We start from the raw sequence: 6000 nt of genomic DNA, 5'->3' as shown, positions 1-6000 counted from the left end.
AATGGTGTGACAGAGGGGGAACCAATTCAGCAGTGATACTCACTAGATGTTATGTTGGAAATGAACTATACAACTTGGGAGGTTGCGGGGCTGGGAGGGGAAAAACTGGGAGAAAATGAGAGGGGACACTGTTCACAAAGAAATGTACTCATTACCTGACTTATGTAACTCCTTTGTACATCACCTTTGCAATAAAAAAATTCTTAGTAGAAAAACATTTTACAGCTAAATCTTTCTTAGAGCTAGAGGGAGAGAGAAATGAGCATGCTATTTTATTTTTCAGGGTAGGAGGTCAAACTCAGGGCCTCTGTCACTGAATTGTATCTCTAGCACCATGTTATTTTAGTAAGAGGATGAAGTTTTGTAATTATGTATTTATGAAGGAGGGAATATTCTTGTCTTATCCTGGATTGTGAATGTGAGATGAAATGAACACACGATTTCTTTGATTGTCTCTTTCACATTGCTTATGAAATGAATGGATGAACGAGCCAGTGAATGTACTTTGAAGAAATGAGCCCTTCCAGGCCTATTTAATATTGCCAAGCATTCAGTTATTATTAGTCTCAACAAGAGTTGGCAAACATTTTGTGTAAAAGGTCAGAGCAAAAGCATAAATGCTTTTGGCTTTGTGGGCCCTGTGTTCTCTACAGTGATAATTAAGCTCTGCTGTTACAGTATGAATGTAGGCCAAGAAGTATGTAAACATGTGAATGTAGCTGTTTTCTAATACACTTTTTTTTTTGTTTTGTTTTTTGGCCAGTCCTGGGCCTTGGACTCAGGGCCTGAGCACTGTCCCTGGCTTCCTTTTTGCTCAAGGCTAGCACTCTGCCACTTGAGCCACAGTGCCACTTCTGGTCGTTTTCTGTATATGTGGTGCTGGGGAATCGAACCCAGGGCCTCATGTATACGAGGCAGGCACTCTTGCCACTAGGCTATATCCCCAGCCCTCTAATACACTTTTATTTGTACTAGTTGAAATATAAATGTTGTGTAATTTCCATGTGTCACAAAATATTTTTTTCTAACCATTATGAAACAAAACATTATTAATTCATAGGCTGGAAAGACCCTAATAGACCCTTGTCCTAAATGAACATAAAGGTTCGTATCCAGGAAGAAAGGAGGTGGAATTTAGGGATAAAGGGATGTGGGACTTAGAAAAGATACACAATTTTGCAACTCCTTTCATTTGCCATTAGGTGGTGGTCCCTGTAGCCACGAGACTCAGCATGGAAGTTTCTCAGCAAAGGCTTAGAGTACCTGAAGTATTCATATAGGTTCATGAACTTACCAAAGTGTCAATACTTATCACAAACTATGGGATTGTTTAACTTTCCTACTTGTATATATTCCCTGAAATGTAACATATCTATCTGAGGGACCACAGTGACTCTCTCAAGGTCTCTGAGGTTAGCAGCTCAAAGTCTAGGACAATATTATAGATACAACTAAAAATTTGGGAGTTGCAAGCCAGGTTTCAGTTGGCTTACCCCTCTAATCCCCTAGCTGCTTGGGAGGCTGAGAACAGGAGGATCATGGGTCAATGGCAGCCTAGGCAGAAAAAGTTTGTGAGACCCTTTTCAACCCACAGCTGGGCACACCATGGTGCTGTGAATGTGTTATTCCCAACTCCATAGGAGGCTGAGATTGGGACGACGGCAGGCCATGGTAGTAGACAGGAAAGTTCTTGGGATTCTGTCACCATGAAAGGGAAGCTGGATGCAATGGTATGAGACTGTGGTTCCTGCCATGATGGGAAGCATGAAAGTCGTTGGAATGCAATAGGCACACACCTGGAGATGGGTATGTGTGAATGAAACCCTATCCTAAAAATAACCAGTGGAAAACAGTATGGGGGCATGGCTCAGTGGTATTATGCCAATCTAACAAATGAGACCCTGCATACAAACTCTAAGAGAGAGAGAGAGAGAGAGAGAGAGAGAGAGAGAGAGAGAGAGAGAGAGAGAGAGAGAGGAGAAGGGGGCGCGAGGTGCAACATGGAATCTAGAAACAGATTCTACCCAAGATGGAGGTTAGCAGGGTGGAGGGGGGGCCCTCTTACATGAACAAGCCATTTGGTCATGTGTGGTGATGAATACCTATAATGCCAGAAACTTGGGAGGCTCAGACAGGAAAATCCTGCATGGCAGCAGCCTGGAGTATATAGTGAGACCCTGTCTCAAAAAACAAAAGTGGGGGGAGGGGAAGGGGGGAAATGAGGGAGGAGGTAACAAGTTGGATAAATAATTGCCTTACATATGAAACTGTGACCCCTCTGTACTTCACTTTGACAATAAAGGAAAACAAAACAAAAAGTGTATTTGAAGCCTACGCCTAGTTTTGTAACATTCTATTAGTTCTCTCCACTATTCTTTTCTTTCTTTTTCTTTTTTTTTGTCGGTAGTGTGGCTTGAACTCTGGACCTGGGTGCTGTCCCTAAGCTCCTCAGCTCAAGGCTTGCATTCTACCACTTGAGCCACAGCGATACTTCCTCTCTCCATTATTTTTGCTTAGACTATCCTGTAACAATTGCCTTGAACTTGAACTTGAACTTGTTTGGTGGCATGGGAGTATGGGGAAGCCATTGGTAACTTGGGTATGCATAGGTAGACCCAGTGAAAGCATGAACATGCTGTTCCATGGTGGTCATTCTTGTTGTTCCCTTGTCTGGAATCTCCCAGCTCAAACTTCTGTCTTGGACTGAGTGCCCTTTGACTTGAGTGATCTTATTACTTTCCCTTTCTTATCACACTTCTTTATTTAGACACACAAATGAAAGCTACTAGATCCCTACTAGATCCATTAACAATGGAAACGTTTTCCAACTTCTTGGAGTGGAAAAGGACCCACTATAGCAATATGATCATGAAGATTGTGAAATCAAGTTGATGGTCTTAACTGTGATTCCATATTGCCCTGAAATGATACCCACACCGATGCCTACTTAGACCTCTTAGGAAACACAGAATGACTCCATTCCTTAATCCTTCAAGATGTAGGCTATTGAAGAAAGCGCTCATGTCCTTCTGAGTCGTTTCTCTTCTTCACTCAACATCTCCATTAGGGCAGTAAGAAATCTTTTCAAAATTAGAGATGCTTTTCCTGAGAGACAGCAGTTTCTCAGTGGAGGTTCTCAATTCCTCTATGTAGCAGGCATTTCAGAAATGTGGGTAGAACTTCAGGTTGTCATAATGAATGAGGGCATGTTGGTGGCACATGGTCAAGGCCAGGGCCACCAAGAAAGGTTTGGATCCCAGGGAAAGAAAAACAAAACAAACTCAGAGATGCAGAAGGAGGTGCTAAAAAGGGCAGATCTCTGCTGATACACAATGATAGGGCCTTGTGTCTCCTTCCTTACCCATAGCCTGGGAACTAGTTCTTCCTGTCTGATTAATACGGAACACAGATGCTAAGTGTCCTAAGAAGCCTCTTTTATATCAGTTCAAGTATCCACATGTGCATTTCAGGTGAGTGAAAAACTTAATTATCACTAGAGAGTAGATTTTGTAGTATTTTAATATTTTCTGATTTTCTAGGAATATGACTTCTGGTTGACATATAAAAGATTACACTTTGTGTTGTTCAAACCTCCACTGAGACATTTACCATTTGAGAAGATCATATCCCAGGCCACAGTGCTTTGTGAAGTGCTGGTGTTGTCCAAATCAACTTGCATTTTTGACCTTCACTGTCATAATGATTCTGTGTAGAAGTGCATATGTCTGACCACTTTACTATGACCTTCACTGTCCTTGTACCCAAGCATATTTGTATTTATATACTTAATTACAATTAATATATTTACTTATAATTTCTATTGTATTTTTCCTTATCAGAGTAGACTAATAGTTTGTGTGTGTGCGCGTGCACGCATGCGTGAATGCGTATGCACAAGAGCGTATGCACATGCTAGCATTAGGGCTTGAACTCAGAGTCTGGGCACTATTCCGAGCTTTAGTGCTCAAAGCTAGTTTTCTATCAGTTGAGCCACATCTCTACTTCTACTTTTTGGTGGTTGATTGGAGATGAGTCTCATGGACTTTCTTGCCCAGGCTGGCTTCAAACCTGGATCCTCAGATCTCCTGAGCAGGTAGGATTACAGGCATTGAGCCACCAGCACCCAGCTAGTTTTAAGGTAGGAGCTAATAAATGATGTTATATATGGTTTTCATTTAAGAGTGGAAGAGATATCAGATATTTACTGTAATGAGAGACCAATTATAATGCTTTATATGTTAGTTTGTAACAAATTATGACAGATTTTGTGACCATATAAACTGATTATCAATCAGTTTTGGGGTCAGAAGCCAGAAAGGGGTTCCCAAGGCTGAAATCAGGGTGCCCACAGGGCTGTGCTCTCCCTGGAGGCTGTAGGGAGAGATCTTGTTCTTTATCTTGTTCCATTTTCTGGAGAGCACCCAGTATAATGTGCTGGAGGGCACATTTTCTGGCTTGGCTCAGGACTCATTTCTCTATCTCTGAAGTCGGGAACAAATCACCTTCAGGTAGGACTCTAGTGCTCCTGCTTCTAGTCACATTATACTAAGCTAAGTAAGCCAGATCCAAAGAAACATAGGCTGCATGGTTTCCCTCCTTTGTAATAATTACAATGTGCTTATAAATCTACAAGTTAACCCAGTGGACAGCAAAAGACAAATGATTACACCTGGACATGATTAATTAAACAGCAATCTAAACATTCACACAGTGAGAGCAAAGGAGGACCAATTCGGTGGTGACATTCATTAGACATGATGTTGGAAATGAACTGTACAACTTGGGGGGAGGGGGAAGGGAGAGGAAAAACGGGGGGGGGGGGAATGACAGAGGGAGTGCCATTGTTCAAAAAGAAATGTACTCATTACCTGACTTACATAACTGTAACCCCTCATGGAGCCCAAGGTTGAAGGGCTGATTTGATGAGATTCTTTTTGCTGCGTCACAACATGCTGGGAGGCATCACAGGAACAGAGAGACAGAGAGACAGAAAGACAGAGTATGAGTTAGTGCTTTGATAATGGAATCCATTCATGAGGGCACAGCCATCATGAACTAACATTACTTAAAGGTTCCACCTCTCAACACTGAGTCACTGAGGATTACATTTTCCAGTCCATGAACTTTAGTGGACACATTTAAATTGTAACAGGTGTGTCTGGAAGCTAAAAGTATTACTCAGATAAGCCACAGCTCCAGATCTGCAAGTGCTTTTTTATATTTTCTTTCTTTTTTGCCAGTCCTGGGGTTTGGACTCAGGGTACTGTCCCTGGCATCTTTTTGCTCAAGGCTAGCCAGAGTGCCATATCCTACTTTTTCTGTTTACATGGTGCTAAGGAATCGAACCCAGGGCTTCATGCATGCTAGGCAAGCACCACTAAGCCACATTCCTAGCCCTTTTTTCTTTTCCCCCTAACCCCAGTAAGATCTATCCCATCACCAAAGAGAAGTAACATTTAATTCAATGGGGAATTTTAGGGGTTGTTGTTTTAAAAATGTGCTTTCATTGTACTTAGCCTACATCTAACATTCCGTACCATCAGAATACTGAGGGAAACGGACCTCCATGTCTTGAAGTAGAGGTGCTATCAGAGACCCAGATGATGTTGGAGAGAAGAGACACCCCTGTAGAACCAAAGGGCTTGGTTTAGCTTCTATGGCTTTCTGCCAACATTCCTGGATGGGGAAATGGGGTGGGGGGCACAAAGGCTTATCTTACTTGAGAAAGGGTGAATCTGACAGCTGACGGGTCCCAGAGCAGCAAATATCACCTTGCCTCTTCTCTTGGACCACTCCAACCAGCTGCTTGAGACTGACAGAGTCATCTGGCTGCTAAAAATACCCTACTGACCCAAGCCTCCTTATTCCAACCCAAGCTGAACATGGCTGCAAATGCAGAACTTGGCACATGCGCATAGTTTCTTCTTGAAAATGAGCTTTTCAAGCCTTGCCAGTCCCTAGCCCAAGACCGCACTAACTCAGGGCCACTTCTACCAGGTC

This window comes from Perognathus longimembris, chromosome 8 (assembly GCF_023159225.1).
Source record: "Perognathus longimembris pacificus isolate PPM17 chromosome 8, ASM2315922v1, whole genome shotgun sequence".
NCBI classification, from domain to species: Eukaryota; Metazoa; Chordata; class Mammalia; order Rodentia; family Heteromyidae; genus Perognathus; species Perognathus longimembris.
The sequence above is the reverse complement of the archived record's forward strand: the minus strand, read 5'-3'. Positions refer to the sequence as shown.